Source organism: Podarcis vaucheri (genome assembly GCF_965113315.1).
Source record: "Podarcis vaucheri genome assembly, chromosome: 9".
In the NCBI taxonomy this organism is placed as follows: domain Eukaryota; kingdom Metazoa; phylum Chordata; class Lepidosauria; order Squamata; family Lacertidae; genus Podarcis; species Podarcis vaucheri.
The window spans coordinates 11,452,111-11,470,057 of NC_138767.1; the positions used below are offsets into that span (position 1 = coordinate 11,452,111).

General features: G+C 47.9%; 1 protein-coding gene and 1 long non-coding RNA gene across 3 annotated transcripts in view; one reads left to right on the plus strand and one right to left on the minus strand.

Moving 5' to 3' along the window:
• CCNI (cyclin I) overlaps positions 1–15,646 on the minus strand; it is a 57,965-nt gene extending 42,319 nt beyond the window's left edge. Inside the window, exon 1 of one of the 2 annotated variants that reach the window (XM_082236598.1) lies at positions 15,160–15,646. The gene's annotated coding sequence lies outside the window, so the exon portion shown is untranslated. The remainder of the gene's footprint in view (positions 1–15,159) is intronic. The other variant, XM_082236596.1, reaches the window with a different exon arrangement.
• Positions 15,647–15,838: 192 nt separating this feature from the next.
• LOC309540149 overlaps positions 15,839–17,947 on the plus strand; it is a 159,465-nt gene continuing 157,356 nt past the window's right edge. The window contains exon 1 of the long non-coding RNA XR_014223070.1: positions 15,839–16,612. This is a non-coding gene — a long non-coding RNA (uncharacterized lncRNA). The remainder of the gene's footprint in view (positions 16,613–17,947) is intronic.

Here is a 17,947-nt window from a genome sequence, read left to right on the forward strand (position 1 = left end):
CGAAGTCTTTGCTCTAGCACCGCAAGCCTAGATAGGTCTACTCAGAAGTAAGCCCCGCTGAATTCAGTGGGACTCACTCCCAGGTAAGCATGTGTACGACTGCAGCCATAAAGCAATACAATAAGTACAGTGGTACCTCAGGTTACATACGCTTCAGGTTATAGACGCCGCTAACCCAGAAATAGTGCTTCAGGTTAAGAACTTTGCTTCAGGATGAGAACAGAAATCGTGCTCCAGCGGCACGGCAGCAGAAGGCCCCATTAGCTAAAGTGGTGCTTCAGGTTAAGAACAGTTTCAGGTTAAGAACAGACCTCCGGAACGAATTAAGTACTGAACCTGAGGTACCACTGCAAGTAATTTTGAAGCCCTGATTGTGCAAAGAAAATGATGACCCATTGTAGACATATACATTTCCCCTATTTTTTTTATATTATGGACGAAGACAAGCATTATTTGCACTTGAAGAAAAGAAGAGCTATTTTACCTCTTGCAAGCTGAAAAATTCAGCCAGCGTCTTAATGGCATGCCATCGAGGTTCATGAAATAGGAAGCAATTATTTAGATTGGCACGTAAAACGTAAGCTCTTGCCATTTGCTCACGATGACTCATCCACTGGCCTGGCTCTCAAGAACACCTATGAAATGTTCTGGCAATACTTCACAACTCCTGGGCTCATTTGCATCACGCCACCAGACCTAGTCCAACTCTTGCCATGCTATTCAGCACAGCTGATCTTTGGGTGTCAACTTCCCAGATTTAAAAACCTCCCCAGCCGGGAAGGTGTCACGAAAGGACCGTGTTCAGAGCATCTGTGAAAGGACTGGGGCACCATTTGTAGCTCGAGGGCCACACCCCCTTCTAGGCAATCTTTCTGGGGCCACATGCCAGTAGTGGGCGGGGCCAGAAGCAAAACTGGGCGGAGCAAGCAATGCAAATTTTACCTTTGTGCAGTAGGCTGCTTTCCACATGCACTCACACACACCGTCTAGCAGTGTTAGAAAATCAGATATAGCTCATTGGTGCCTTAAACCTCTTTTTTTGCAGTGAAATGTATTATTTCTATTATTATTCATTTCGTTTCTGTCACGCTTTATGTTTTAAAGGGGGGGGGGAATCTCAAAGCGGTTTAAGGGAAAGGTAAAGGGACCCCTGACCATTAGGTCCAGTCGTGGCCGACTCTGGGGTTGTGGTGCTCATCTCGCTTATCTGGCCGAGGGAGCCGGCGTACAGCTTCCGGGTCATGTGGCCAGCATGACTAAGCTGCTTCTGGCGAACCAGAGCAGCACACGGAAACGCTGTTTACCTTCCCGCCAGAGCGGTACCTATTTATCTACTTGCACTTTGATGTGCTTTCGAACTGCTAGGTGGGCAGGAGCTGGGACCGAGCAACGGGAGCTCACCCTGTCGCGGGGATTTGAACCGCTCACCTTCTGATCAGCAAGTCCTAGGTTTAACCCACAGTGCCACCTGCGTCCCAGGGCCTCAAAGCGGTTTACTACGCATTAAAACGTCAAATAAAACAATCCAGAATAAAACAAACAGCAGCAGGAAGCTAGTGTGGTGTTGTGGTTAGGGAACTGGACTAAGACCTGGGAGATCAGGGTTCAAATCCCCACTCAGCCATGAAGCTCATTGGGTGACCTTGGAGTCAGTCACAACCTCTTAATCTACCTCACAGGGTTGCTGCAGGGATTAACTGAAGAGGGGTATGTGAACCATGTCCTCCTGGTGGTATATAAACTCAATAAACAAGCTTTTCTGCTTACCTGCTTAAGAAAGCCGTAGAGGCCAGCCAGATGGGAGATGTCAATCGCCCACCTGGCATCCACTGGTCACAATCGGAACCCGTGCCAGTTGCAAAACGCACCTGGCACCTGGCTAATTTCTAACACTGCTCTCTAGCCTCCAACCAGAGGATGGGGCACCACCAGAGTTCACCATCTAGCCACACATCTTAGCTCAGTGGTAGATTTTGCTTTTTATGAAGGACGTCCCAGCCAGCATCTCCGGGTAAAATTGGGAGATTCCTATCTGAGAAACTGAAGACCCGCTGCCAATCTGTGTAGACGATATTGAGCTAGATGGACCAATGGTATAAAGATCACTTCCTGGTGCAACTGGACTTCTCCGCGACCCTTCCCCTCTGCAGGGAGGTGGGACCGATTCGGATGGTCCGCCCCCGCTACTTAATGGATCCAATTGGCTTCCAGAGAGTGGTAGGGGATGTTTTATCCCAAGTTGATGGCCTTTAAGTTGATTCCCTGGTGGCCCGCTGGAATGCGGAGTTAACCAGGGCTATTGACTGTCTGGCTCCGAAGCACCCTCTCCGATTGCATGGAGCCCGGACAGCCCCTGTGGTTTTCCCCGGAGCTGAGGGCGATGAGGGCGGTTCCCTCATTGCGAGAAGTGAGGTTACAGGGAACCAGACGGAGGGCCTTCTCGGTAGTGGCGCCCACCATGTGGAACACCCTCCCTTCAGGCAAGTTTTTAATATCTAATGCTGTACTGTTTTTAACATTTGATTGGGAGCCGCCCAGAGTGGCTGGGGAAACTCAGCCAGATGGGCGGGGTATAAATAAATAAATAAATAAATAAATAGGCAGTTTCCTATTAGCTCAGTCGTTGGGGCATGAAGTTCTTAATCTCAGTTTCATGGGCTTGAACCCCATGTTGGACAAAAGATTCCTGCATTGCAAGGGTTTAGACAAGATTACACCCATGGTCCCTTTCAACTCTGCAGTTCTAGGGTTCTGTAAATGAACTCAGGCTTCCATGCAGAGCAACTAAAAGCTGCTCAGCACTTTGAAAGATGAACTCCGCTCCCCTCACTGGAAACGTTCAGAGTTAACTGCCAAGGAGATTTCTTCCTTCTGTCCAGGGACCCAAGCCAATGAGCTGATGAAGAGCGTCGAATGTCAGCTGGGAAGCCCCTGGTTGAAATCCCACATCAGTCACCAATTCAATAAGGCAAACTGCTTGCCACCGTTGCCTTAGCCTCACATCTCCAATACGGAGGATAAAGACTACCGAATTGCCTTATTAGGTTCTTCCAAGGATGGTTAAGAAACTCAAACAGGACAAAAAAAAACCCCCAAAAACCCATTACATAAATGCCAGGTATGAGAGACGAACGTAAGAAGGATCAAACTACTGTAAAGACCTGTTTAATCCAGCATTCTGTTTGCAAGGGTGCCACCACCAAAAAGCCCATTTGTAGCTTCTAGCAATGGTCATTCAAAGGCAAACTCAGGGCTTTTCTTCAGCCAGAGCTCAGCTCCAGCACCCATCAAGTGGGAGCCATTGCCATTCTAAGAAACAAGAGAGAAATTCATTGTGAGCTCCAAACACCTCCTTTTCTACAAAAAATAGCACTGGGCACACTGTGCACTGAACCCAGAGGTATAACATCATAGCTAGGAGCCATCAATTGTCTCGTCCTCCATGAATTTATTGAGCTTTCTTTTAAAGCTGTCAAAGTTTACGGCCGTCGCTATAACTTGTCGTAGCAGTTTTCATGAGCTGTGTGCAGAAGTTTTTGTTTTCTGTCTGTCCAGAAACTCTCACCATCCAGATTCATTTGATGATCCTAGGTTCCCAGTATTATGAGAGATTTGGGGGGGGGGGTGAACACTTCTCTCAATCTACTTTCTCCATGCCTAATTTTATATACCTCTATACCCTTGAGCTGAAAAAGTCCTGCTCCTTCCTCGTCCGTGTCAACATTAAGAAAAAGAGGTAGGAATAGGAACAGCGATATATATGCCGACTGTCCCTAGATCAAGCGACTTTTCTTCTTTAAAGTTCTCAAAGTTCTTAACCTAGTGAAAGGTTGTCCTCTGAACTTAACTGGTGGGGGATGAGTGTTCAGACCCCTGGGCCCTCACTTGTGGGGTGCCTCAGGGTTCTGTCCTCTCCCCCATGCTTTTCAACATCTACATGAAGCCGCTGGGAGAGATCATCAGGAGGTTTGGGCTGGGTGTCCATCAATATGCAGATGATACCCAGATCTACCTCCCTTTCAAATCAGAACCAGTGAAGGCGGTGAAGGTCCTGTGTGGGTGCCTGGAGGCGGTTGGAGGTTGGATGGCGGCTAACAGATTGAGGTTGAATCCTGACAAGACAGAAGTACTGTTTTTGGGGGACAGGAGGCGGGCAGGTGCGGAGGATTCCCTGGTCCTGAATGGGGTAACTGTGCCCCAGAAGGACCAGGTGCGCAGCCTGGGAGTCATTTTGGACTCACATGGAGTCCATGGAGGCACAGGTCAAATCTGTATCCAGGGCAGCTGTTTACCAGCTCCATCTGGTACACAGGCTGAGACCCTATCTGCCTGCGGACTGTCTCGCCAGAGTGGTGCATGCTCTGGTTATCTCCCGCTTGGACTACTGCAATGCACTCTATGTGGGGCTACCTTTGAAGGTGACTCGGAAACTACAACTAATCCAGAACGCGGCAGCTAGACTGGTGACTGGGGGCGGCCGCCGAGACCATATAACACTGGTCTTGAAAGACCTACATTGGCTCCCAGTACGTTTCCGAGCACAATTTAAAGTGTTGCTGCTGACCTTTAAAGCCCTAAACAGCCTTGGTCCAGTATACCTGAAGGAGCGTCTCCACCCCCATCGTTCTACCCGGACACTGAGGTCCAGCGCTGAGGGCCTTCTGGCGGTTCCCTCATTGCGATAAGCCAAGTTACAGGGAACCAGGCAGAGGGCCTTCTCGGTAGTGGCACCCGCCCTGTGGAATGCCCTCCCACCAGATGTCAAAGAGAACAACAACTACCAGGCTTATAGAAGACATCTGAAGGCAGCCCTGTTTCGGGAAGCTTTTAATGTTTGATGTATTATAGTATTTTAATATTCTTTTGGAAGCCGCCCAGAGTGGCTGGGGAAGCCCTGCAAGATGGGCGGGGTATAAATAATAAATTATTATTATTTAATAAATTATTATTATTATTATTATTATTATTATTATTATTATTATTATTATTATCATCATCTAATAATCAGTCACAGTCAGTGAAAAAGAAGACTTTAGCGCCGTCTTGCCTGAAAACGACAACTAGACATTCTGCTTCGGTAACTGTAACTCTGGTTCAAGGACCCATTTGGCACCTAGATTACACGTCTGAGTTTCTAACACTGTTCTAGAGTTAGGGGTGAGCAGTGCCAACACCTTGGTTTAAGAACAGCTTAGTTTATGAACAACTTGGATTAAGAACGCTACAAGCCCAGAAGAAGTAGGTGTTTTGGTTTGTGAACTTTGCCTTGGAATAAGAACATGTTCCGCTTCCTGTTGAGTGTATTCCATTTACTTGGTTTCAGAACGCTTTGATTTAAGAACGGACTTCCAGAATGGATTAAGTTCATAAACCAAGGTACCACTGTACTAGACTGTTGAGGGTTGTTTAAAACATAAGAAGACTGCCTGCCCTAGTGCTCTAAAGAGGACCTCTCCAAAACTGAGTATAGTGGTACCTCGGGTTACAGACGCTTCAAGTTACAGACTCCGCTAACCCAGAAATAGTACCTCGGGTTAAGAACTTTGCTTCAGGATAAGAACAGAAATCGCTCAGCGGCAGCATTAGCTAAAGTGGTGCTTCAGGTTAAGAACGGACCTCCAGAATGAATTAAGTTCTTAACCCGAGGTACCACCGTAAAATGGCAAATGGAATTCAATGTAAAACAAGTGTGATGTGACGCACGCTCCTGGGGTTTGAAATGGCGGTGACTGACCACTAAGTAGCCAAGACCTTGGGGTCACAGCGGACAGCTCAATGAAGGCGCTGGCCCTGTGGTCAGTCTTTGCAAGAGGTCTTCCGAACCAGCCAGGCAACCCCAGCGACTAACACAAGCGCAAGCGGGGAAAGACGGTTGTGGGGGCGGATGACCTGCCTGCCCTGAACACAAGGCAAAAGGGTTAATTCTGCGCTCTGAACACCACCAGGTAATTCTGTACTCCCACCCATTAGCCACACACACACACACACACCCCCGAGGCAAAATGGCCCATTCCCAACCCTCCCCTACAATAGGCCAGTCTGTTCCGCTTCCAGCCCTGCCTGCTGGGGAAAAGGCAGCGGGGCTGACCTTCTGTTGGTTTTCAGAACATTTTGTTGCCGGATTTACAGCCGGGATTTGACAAGAGGAGTGCAAGCCGGCACGTCCTGCAGCCAAATGCCCCTGGAGTATTTTGTTATCCTGATGGTTGGCTTTATAATGCTCCAGATTTATTGCAGGACACATGTGGGGAGGGAAACAAACAAACAGAAGAGTCTCCAGAAAAAAACAACCCAGCAATTGCAAATGCAGGCCAACTGACTCAGATGAAGGGATTCCTTTGCAAGGGAGAATCTGCTGGAGGGTGCTTCACCCTTTACAGTCTCAAATTAGAGGCTGACACAGGATTGGGAATTCTGTAGAGATGCAGTCCAATATCGATTTACTCTCCCTGAGTGAATACAGTGGTATCTCGGGTTAAGTACTTAATTCGTTCCGGAGGTCCGTAACCTGAAACTGTTCTTAACCTGAAGCACCACTTTAGCTAATGGGGCCTCCTGCTGCTGCCGTGCCGCCGGAGCCTGATTTCTGTTCTTATCCTGAAACAAAGTTCTTAACCTGAAGCACTATTTCTGGGTTAGTGGAGTCTGTAACCTGAAGCGTATGTAACCTGAAGCATATGTAACCTGAGGTACCACTGTATTCAGGTTTTTGAGGGTTGTTGTTGTTTTTTGAAAAAAGAAGAAGTGTGCACACTTTGTATTAACCCTAATATTATTCAATTAAAATCCTCTGGGTTCCATCCCATATTAAGCAATTGACTATAAGCACGCAAGGAAATGGCTGAGACAAGACAGGGCAGGTTAACCATTAAGCGAAGAGACTCCGCCACTCCAAAGTTCAAACAAGGAGAAAATAACGTGATTTCAACAGCTTTGGAACTGGAGACGGAGGCCTGGAGAGAGGCTGCATAAACATCATAAATGTAAAGCACATTGACTTCCCTGGGAATTGTAGTTTGTTAAGGGTGTGAGAGGGTAAACTACAGTTTCCAGGATTCTTTGGGGGGCTGCATGCACTTTAAATGTGCGGTGTGCATGCAGACTGAGACTCAAATCATGGTAAGATTTCAGCAAAGGAAAGAGAGATTCTGTACTGCCTAATTTGGGTTACAATCTGCACAAGGCAGGGAGCTGAAGAGAACTCCAAACCATACACACCTTTTTGCAACACAACTTAAGGCCAGACCGATTTGTCTCCCTGGGGGACCAGTTGATTATTCCAAGCACTGTTCACATTTATGAGACACCACACAACACCTGCAGGCAGGGAAAAACCCTGACACAGCAACAAAAATCCATAAGCTAAAAAAAAATTAAAAATCCAAGCAGCACATATGAAGACCCAGTTCACGTGCAACAATACTATAAGTAGGCAACAGATGCCTGCAGGGCCAAGTGAATATGCTTTGGTGCTTGAAGTAGATAATTTGAACTGTGTTCCCATCGTTCTCATTAGTGTGGGAATAATCTATCAGGGTTATCTATCTATCCACAAAGCCTAAAGAAATGAACAGACCCAGACCCAGCTGTTTCCCACATCACCGTATTGTGCCTTGTGGTAAATCCTCCCCCCAAATGCTGCCATCAAACTTGGGCGCCTTCTGCACGACACATTTGCAACATTATTAACAGCCATGAGTTCCCCCCAAAGATTCCTGGGAACTGTAGTTTGATAAGGGCGCTGAGACTCCTGCCCTCCTCACAGAGCTACAATTCCCAGAGGGTTTAACAATTCTGTTGTTGATGCTGCTGCTGCTTCTCTGTATATTATATTACAAGCTGACTAGTGTGGCTGGGACCATAAAGAAGTGAGAGCTGAACCATAAAGAAGGCTGATCACTGAAGAATTGATGCTTTTGAATTATGGTGCTGGAGGAGACTCTTGAGAGTCCCATGGACTGCAAGAAGATCAAGCCTATCCATTCTGAAGGAAATCAGCCCTGAGTGCTCACTGGAAGGACAGATCCTGAAGCTGAGGCTCCAATACTTTGGCCACCTCATGAGAAGAGAAGACTCCCTGGAAAAGACCCTGGTGTTGGGAAAGATGGAGGGCACAAGGAGAAGGGGACGACAGAGGGCGAGATGGTTGGACAGTATTCTCGAAGCTACCAGCATGAGTTTGACCAAACTGCGGGAGGCAGTGGAAGACAGGAGTGCCTGGCGTGCTCTGGTCCATGGGGTCACAAAGAGTCGGACACGACTAAACGACTAAACAACAACAAGTGTGGCTGGGGCAACCCAGTCAGCTGAGCAGTGTACAAAAAAGCAAATTTATTATTATTATTATTATTATTATTATTATTATTATTATTATTATTCCACTTCCCAGGGAGCTCTAGGGAAATGCAGCTCAGTGAGGAAGAATACGGGCATAGATGCCAACGTTTCCCTTTTTTTAAGGGAAATTCCCTTATTCCGAATAAGATTCCTCGCAAGAAAAGGGAAAAGTTAACAGCTATGAATACGAGTCTCCCAACAGTTCTTAGCCCTCTTGACAAACTACAGTTCCCAGGATTCCTTGGGGGAAGCCATGACTGTTTAAAGTGGTATCATCGTGCGTTAAATTTGTAGTCCAGATGGGGCCTTGCAGAATCACAATTCATACATCCCTATGTAAAAGACAGCAACAAAGCAGTACATATGGCAGTGGGAGGAGAGGGGCTAAAATTATTTCCCCCCAAGAAAACAAATATTTTTCTGTTGGAGTGTTTGTAAAGAATCCCTTGGGAGGTACACATCTGGATCCCTCCTCAGCCACCCAGAACTCCATACTGGCTATACTTTTTTTTTTTTTACACATACAAAATGCAATCATCTGGAAAGGGCCCAAATATAACACACCTTAGGTTTTGGTTTTCCCCCTGAAAGCCCCGAAGGCAAAATACCTTCAGATGCAAACATCAAAGGAGCGATTGCTTTCATCCAACAAAGTGCAGATTAGTTTGCTGCTCCTGTTTATATATCGCCAGAGAAGATTTGGGATGTTTCGCTGAAACGCAGGGCCTCAACTGCACCACAACCAGAGGTGATGTGGGGCACACAGTAGCCTGCCTCAGTCAAAGCAAGTTATCTCTCCCCAGCAACACAATAATATTCACTTTAAAGTTACACACATCATTTCCCCACCGGTCGATGATGTGGGGCAGCACAGGGGAGAGATGGGCAGAACTCCAGAACATCACCAGGGGGAACACACTTGAGATAGGTGGACAAAGGCACATAAAACCAGAGCTGTAGAGTTTGATGGGACCCCAAGAGTCATATATTCCAACCCCCTGCAATGCAGAGTTCTCCTCTGTCAAACCGGTCTTGTTGTCATAAAGTTGTTGCCATACTTCCATAAGGCAACAGGTAAAGTGACCCTGACCGTTAGGTCAGTCGCGGACGACTCTGGGGTTGTGGCGCTCATCTTGCTTTATTGGCCGAGGGACCCGGCGTACAGCTTCCAGGTCATGTGGCCAGCATGACTAAGCCACTTCTGGCGAACCAGAGCAACGCACGGAAACGCTGTTTACCTTCCCACCGGAGCAGTACCTATTTATCTACTTGCACTTCTTGCTTTCGAACTGCTAGGTTGGCAAGAGCAGGGACCGAGCAATGGGAGCTCACCCCGTCGCGGGGATTCGAACCGCCGACCTTCTGATTGGCAAGCCCTAGGCTCTGTGGTTTAACCCACAGCGCCACCCGCGTCCCTTAAGGCAACAGGTACTACAGTGTATAACCCACCTTAGAAACCATGACAAGGTGTACTACCAATATAACCAGCAAAACTAACACAATGAACCCCTCATCTGAATGCAGCCCTCCAAACCCAGACTCCCAGAAATTTAGCGCTAGTGTCTAAGAACATTAGCTATTTTTCTAGACCATGGGTAGGCAAACTAAGGCCCGGGGGGCCAGATCCGGCCCAATCGCCTTCTCAATCCGAAGGCAGTCCAGGAATCAACATGTTTTTTCATGAGTAGAATGTGTCCTTTTATTAGAAGTGCATCTCTGGGTTATTTGTGGGGCCTGCCTGGTGTTTTTACATGAGCAGAATGTGTGCTTTTATTTAAAACACATCTCTGGGTTATTTGTGGGGCATAGGAATTCATTCATTTCTTCTTCTTCAAAATATAGTCCAGCCCCCCCCCCCCAAGTCTGAGGGACAGAGGACCGGCCCCCTGCTGAAAAAGTTTGCTGACCCCTGTTCTAGAACTTCTGCAAAGAGACAAAAATAAAGGTTTTTTTCCAGGACAAACTTCACACCTGACTTGGTGGCTCAGAGATTGTGTGGTTGTTTCAAGGTGCACTGCTGCATCCCTGCAGACCTTTTTCTCAACAGAAGAAAAAAAATATTGTTACCAAGATCTGAAAGAGAATCCCTCAAGACAGCAATTAATTCTCTGCGGCTGCTTCGCGAGTTACGTTTGAGCCAGTCTCACGTTGCAAAAATATGCGCACACAAAATCCTAGTGCCCGCAGGGAGATTATAGGGGCAGAAAGGGGAACTGCTGCAATCAGCTATATCCTAAACATCCCAAACTCTCAAACAACAAAGGCATCACTACAGAAAGGGGGGGGGGGAGAGATGAAAGAACTTCAAAGAAAGCCTTCTATTACACCAATAGGGTTGAATGAGGTTGTTAAAAAGGGTCCCTACTGCACAGATTGCAGGCAGTTGTGACATACCACAGTTCACAGGTTGCACATCCAGAAATCACTGGACGTACACTTTCCAAACTGTATTAACAAGACACCTTTGCAGCCACAAGGCATTTTCTATTTACAATGGTACCTTGGTTTACGACGTTCCGGAAGTCCATTCTTAAACCGAAACCGTTCTTAAATTGAGGCGTGCTTTCCCTAATGAGGGCTTGCGCTGCCGCTGCCCTTCAACCATTCGGATTCCGTTCTTAGAAAGTGGTAAAAGTCGCAAACCAGGACACTATTTCCGGTTTTCCGGACTTTGTAAACCGAATTGTTCTTAAACAGGACTGTTCTTAAACCGAGGTAAAGGGACCCCTGACCATTAGGTCCAGTCGTGACCGACTCTGGGGTTGCGGCGCTCATCTCGCTTTATTGGCCGAGGGAGTCAGTGTACAGCTTCCGGGTCATGTGGCCAGCATGACTAAGCCGCTTCTGGCAAACCAGAGCAGCACACGGAAACACTGTTTACCTTCCCGCTGGAGCGGTACCTATTTATCTACTTGCATTTGACGTGCTTTCCAACTGCTAGGTTGGCAGGAGCTGGGACCGAGCAACGGGAGCTCACTCCGTTGCGGGGATTCGAACCGCCGAACTTCTGATCGGCAAGCCCTAGGCTCTGTGGTTTAACCCACAGCACCACCCACATCCCTCTAAACTGAGGTACCACTGTATTATAAAGAGCTGGAATGCTCTGATATATAATGAAATGGGGGGGGGGGAATGTTTAAAATAACTTTGTTAAAAAAACTTGTGCATGACAACAGCTGCACGAACAGTTACAAGCCCAGAGATGGAAAGAAGAGAGAACCCCGACCAGAGAAGAATGGCAAACCAAGTTGATGGACTATGCCAAAATGGCAAAATTAATTGGGAAGCTCAGGAACCAAGAAGACAAGATCTTTAAAAAAATACTGGGAAAAGTTTATGATGGTATATACAGTGGTACCTCGGGTTAAGTACTACTGTACTTAATTCATTCCGCAGGTCCGTTCTTAACCTGAAACTGTTCTTAACCTGAAGCACCACTTCAGCTAATGGGGCTTCCTGCTGCTGCCACGCCGCCGGAGCACGATTTCTGTTCACATCCTGAAGCAAAGTTCTTAACCCAAGGTACTATTTCTGGGTTAGCCGAGTCTGTAACCTGAAGCGTATGTAACACTGTACAAGATTACTGCAAGCAGATTGAAACTTTGGCAGGATTTTAAACACATCTGTAATGTATGGATAACTTAGAAAGGTTAGAATTTTTTCTGGAGAAGTAGTGATATGCAGTTGAAAATAGGATTAATAGGACCCATGGAAGGGATGGGGGGGTGAGTCAGGAGATTCAGAGTAATCTCAGCATTTGGATTCGGAATTGGTTTTGTGGTATGTTTATGTTTTTGAAAAGAAAATAAAAATTTATTTTAAAAGGAAAGAAAAAGAGCTGGAATGCTACAGCAGATAACTGCAATCCTGTGCACGTCTACTCAAGAGATGACCCTCTGAATTCATTGGGAGGTAGATTTGGGAATCTGGCCTGAAACACTGGACAGCTGCTGCCAGTCAGTGTAGACAATACTGAGGCAGATGGACCAACGGTCTGACTTGGTATAATGCAGCTTCCTCTGTCCCTGTTAAGGAGAAAAGCCATAATCTGTTTCAGCCCCACGAAATCTGCAGGAGCAGGGCAAAAATACCAATCTATCTTACAGGGATGGAGTGTGGATTGCAATAGGAGAAGCAGAGATCACTCGGGAAATTTTGCTGTTGGTGTAGGTCGTATTTTAGGATCTATGGAGTGTTTTTGTTGAAATTCATGAATCATCAGCAAAGCAGGGTTTTTATTGAAAACATTTCCATTTGTCACTCATGAAAGCTAACCCCAAGCCAGGTTGTTGGGTTTTTTTGCTCCAAGAGAAGGAAAAGGTTTAACATCCTTTGCCAAAGTAAGATGAATCCTTTGAGTCAACGATGCAAGTGGAGCCAACATGCCTGGTTCAAGGAACATAACAAGTTGATTTATACAATGCCAGACCAATGGCCAATCGTGTTCAATATTCAGCAAAGCATCCTTCATAGCCCTACCTAGAGGCAACAGAGACTGAAACAGGGATTTTCTTTACACAAAGTGCTACTCAACCTCTGAGAAATACCATTCTTCTTCTTTGGATCTGCACAATATTTTCAGCAATGGTTACCATTATGCCCAATTTATTCTGGCTTTCCTAGTCGCAGGCAGCGGCAAGGACTTCTGCCAGAAACATAACTTTTTAAAAGTTGAAAACAGATACCCAGAAAGTTTTAAGGATATGCCCAGAAGCACATTCTGTGCTTCGTTTACACGAGTGGCAGTACTGTTACATAAGCGAAACAAACACCTCGCACTGGCGCAAACGAGACACATCTATTTAAGACTATATGGTCCTTGGAGCAGGGACTCCTTTTTGCTTTTCGCTCTGCAAAGCTTACAGGCAAGAAAGAATTGCACTCTGTAAAAAACCAAAATGAAACAAAAAAATCATTTGGCGCCCAGCAATCTGTTTTGGCTACAGGTCTTGGCACGCTGGGCTTTCTTTTTTTAGTTAATGCTTGCATTTGGGTGGTTGCAACATGACACCAGCGAAAGGGGATCTCTAGTCCCTGTTGGCAAGGGCTGAACTCTGTGCTAAGCATGGCCACACCCACCTCCAGCCCCTGCCACACACCTCTCCCTCTGCTCACAGCTGGCATGCAAAGTTTTTGTGCAGTGGCACTGTCCCAAGGGGAAGATCCTGGGTATTTTACTGCAATGTTGCACTGATTAGGGCAGGGGTCAGCAAACTTTTTCAGAAGTGAGCAAGTCCACTGTCCCTCAGACCTTGTGGGGGGCCAGACTATATTTTGGAAAGAAAGAAAAAAACTAATTCCTATGCCCCACAAATAACCCAGAGATGCATTTTAAATAAAAGCACACATTCTACTCATGTAAAAACACGCTGATTCCTGGACTGCCTGCGGGCCAGATTTAGAAGGCAATTGGGCCGGATCTGGCCCACGGGTCTTAGTTTGCCTACCCATGGACTAGGACAAGCCCCCCACTCCAATTCCTTGTGCAGACCCTCGAGTTAGGCCTTTAATGGTACAACCATTCGCTTGCAAGGATTGTCACCCCCTCCAGACAAGAGGGATGCAAAAACTTTGGGGGGGGGGAAGGATTCAGTCACCCCAGGCATCGCCCGCTGGGCTCCTGGGACATCCCTGCTGCAGATGAGCTCGACAGGACCCAAACTGCCTTTCAAATGCAGCGGCTCCCAGACTCTGCAACGCTTCTGGCAGCCACAATGACGTAACCAGGAGACGGAGCGGTGCGGGCCGCTCGGACATAAACAAGCGCTAACCTGGAACTGAAACTACAGGCACGGCCAGGATTAGGAGCGGGGATGGAGAGAGCCACTTTTCCAAAACAGTCACTCGCTGGGGGCAGCCGAGTTTGCACGATTTAGGGTCTTTGCAGCCAAATGCACAAATTCCAGGAAACAATGCAAGGCCTCCCGCTAGGTGTTCTCTGCAGAACAGACCCCCCTTCTTTCCTTGCCACTGCTGAGTGTTTTCCGTCCCCCCAGTTTTCCAAGCGGAGTATGCACCACTGAACTTGCTCCAAAGGCATTCAAAAGAAGGTCAAAGCGCGCGCAAAGCAGAGGCCGGATCCTAACCACGTATAAACTCAGATGCAAACCCCAGGAGTACAATGGGTCTGGCTCCCCAGAGAGCTTGCATCCGACCGCAGCTTTGACTGCTCATCGCCCGTTTCCTTTACATTGCGCCTTGCGTGCAAGCCGCAGCCGTCCTGCACCGGGCGCATAAACGGTCTGCACTCCGTTGCAAACGCGCGCGCGGTTTTCTTGGAGACGCGCTCGGCGTTGCAGCAGCGCGAAAAGAGCGCGCTTGCTACACAGCAGGCCGCCCGCGGAAGGGTCCCCGCATGTATTATGTAAACAACAACACGGGCAATGGTTTAGGCACCACCTCCCTCTTAAAGCGCACACGCGGGGAGGAAAATATGGAACAATGCAGCAGGGGAGTGCGAAAAATAATAATAACGTCATCCGGCAGAATGCAAACAGGAACCGCTTTCAAAACACCAGCGTTGCGTATATTTGAAGTTGCTCAAGTCCTGCTCTGGCCTACTCCGCACAAATGGTTTGTGCATGGAGGTTTGTGCAGATCAAGGCTGCAAACACAGGTCAATGCAAAGATACAGAAATGCATACAACAGGCGAACGTGGCCAGGATTCAGCCTTCGATTGCAAAAGGAGTCTTGCTTGGATTTCAGACTCTATCACGGATATCAACAAAGAGGCTTGCATCCTGATCTGCAACGGCCAATTTATTATTATTATTATTATTATTATTATTATTATTATTATTATTATTATTCATTTGGCTCACCTCCCCTGCAAAGCCGTAGAAATCCCCTGTTGCAATTGGCCAGCATCCGGTCCATTAAAACCCCATGGTGGCAGCTCCAGGCGTGAAAGAGAGATGGTTTGCTTAGTTGCTCTTCGTTAGTTTCCTGCTCGGTCCATGGTTGATGGGGAAGAAGAGGCGGCGGCGGGGCTGCAGCTGCCTCCGGTTTTCATGCCTCCATGGTGGCGTGGCGGGTGCTTCGCTTGGGGCTCTCCGTTGCGCTTTGGAGGGAAAGCAAAAAAAGGAAGAGAGAGAGAAGGGGGAGGTGAGGGAGAGAGAGAGAGAGAGAAAACTGGCCCTTTTGTTGTGGTTGGTGCAGTTGCTGCCCCCAGGGCAGAGAAAAGCGCCTTGCTTGCTTAGGAAGGGGAGGCGAAAGGAAAAGGGGAAGAAGGGGGGGAAAGAGGGAAGGGAAAGGGGGGTGGAAAATAATAATTAAAGGGGGGGACAAGAAAAAGAGAGAGAGTGAAGCAGAGAGCGAGCCGCTTCCCGGGGGGAGCAGGGGAGGGAAAGAAGAGCCGGCAGCGGGCAGCTGAGCCTCCTCCCCCAGCCTCGCTGCTCCGCCTCCTGCGCGCAAAAGTCGTGCGTAAAGGAGAGGAGGAGGAAGCGGGCGGGCTTTGCGCAGGGATCCTGGGCCGCCGAAGCGCGCGCCGAGACCCGGGAAAGAGTAGGCGGAACTGGTGCCGCCGCCGCCGACTCAGAAAGCAGAGGAAGGTGCCTTGTGTAGTTCCAGTCTCCAGCAAAGATGTGCTCTCCCAAGCCCACGTTTCCAGCATGTTTGCGTTCCTGGCTCTACGCTGGCTTGGTCATTTCCACAGAATGGAAAAGGGCAGGGTTCCACCACGGACGTGAAACCAGTTCTGTGATTGCAAGGAGTCTTGCTTGGGTTTCAGAGGTGCGCCAACTCCGTGTTGCAAGGTGCAGAGGCGTGCCTAGGCTTCCTGGCGCTCTTGGCAAGGAGATGTGTTTGTGCCACGCCGCGGGGCTCCTGTGATAGTCCACACCAGAGACCGGATTTCTCCACCGAGATGCCTGGAGGAGCCAGCGCACCTCACCCAGCCGCCCAGGGAGCAGGCAGGCTTCTAGCCACTCCAAACCAAAGTGGACAGGTGTGATTTTTGCCCCTTCCTGGGTCTGTGCCCTTGGCAAGCCCAACCGGAAGGTACGCCCCATCTGATATGTCTGCAGACATGACATGAAGGCTGGCAGCGTTAACCCTACTTGATGGGAATTCCTTGCAGAAGACACACAGGCCATGTATCCACAGCAGTGAGAAGAAGAGTGACAGCTAGGAGGACCATAGAGAGAAGAAAAGGCTTGAATTTGCAGCAGCACAACCGGACGCCTTCGTCTGCCCCAGCTGCAACAAAATCTGTCTCTCCCGTATCGGTCTCTACAGGCACTGCAGCCTTCCAACAGTTTGACTTCACCCCCCAAGGTGTCTCCCGAGACAGACGGATGCCAACTAATCACTCTGCCTAGAACAAGGCCAGCACTGCCTGGCTGAGGGCTCTCCAGGGTTTCAGACAAGCGACATTTCCAGGTCTAGCTTGGAGATGCTCTTGAGGAATGGAGCTGGGACCTTCTGCTCCAAAGCTGCGACTGTCTTTCCCCCATGGGGTCTTGAGCTGCTGCAGCTCTCAGAGTTCCTGATGCAAGATTCTTCCTGTGCCTGCTTGGAGATGAGCTGGAGGCCTCTGGTGTGCAGAGCAAGATGCTCTGCTGCCAAGCTGTTTGTTGCATTTCCAGCTTGCCCGTTAGTCAGAGACAGTGGCGTAGCGTGGGTTGTCAGCACCTGGGGCAAGGCAAGTAATTTGCGCCCCCTAACCCGTGGATTTGCACCCCCTAAGCCTAACCCCCAGATGTTGCGCCCGGTGCGACCGGCCCCCCCTGCACCCCCCACGCTACGCCACTGGTCAGAGAAAAAGCTCCCAGATTTACTGGGGCAACCCTGTCCGATGAGCAACATATAAAAAATAAAATTATTATTACAGTCATACCTCGGGTTATAGACGCTTCAGGTTGTATGATTTCGGGTTGCGCACCGCGCCGAACCCGGAAGTACTGGGTTTTGGCGCTTGTGCATGTGCAGAAGTGCTAGATCGTGCTTTGCGCAGAAGCATCGAATCGTGACCCGCTCCAGGTTGCAAACGTGCTTCCCACACGGATCACGTTCGCAACCCGAGCATCCACTGTATTATTATTATTATGAATAAGCAATAGAGCTAAATAATGCAATCTGATCTGATTTTGATTGGGTTTACTTCTACAATGAGCTGTGCTCATCATGCCTTTACAGAGCCATCAGAAGCAACTGAGGGTTGCTACTTTATGCATAGCAGAGGGAAGGACATTTCATAATACGGGTGCAACAGCAGAAAATGCTTGGTTTTGGGCCACCACTCTATGTTATTCTTCAGGATGCAGTGCCAGGAACAGAATTTACCCAGATCTAAGTTATCTTATAAGTATATCTTACAGATTTATACACTAGATGGCTATCAATACTTCTAATGATTTCAAATGACAATAGCAATCATTTGAGATAACAATGTTATATACATTATATATAATGTATTGCTGAATTAATGTCACCTCTAACACAATAGGAATTGCTACACATCATAAAGAGATCATATACATTATAAAAGCACTAACCAGAAGCGCGTGAATTTTAATCACAGGCAAAGCAGGTTAGGATAAATAGGATCATTGCTTCTATGCATTGCTGAATGCCACAGAAATGATAAATAATGGTTATTACATAATAAGA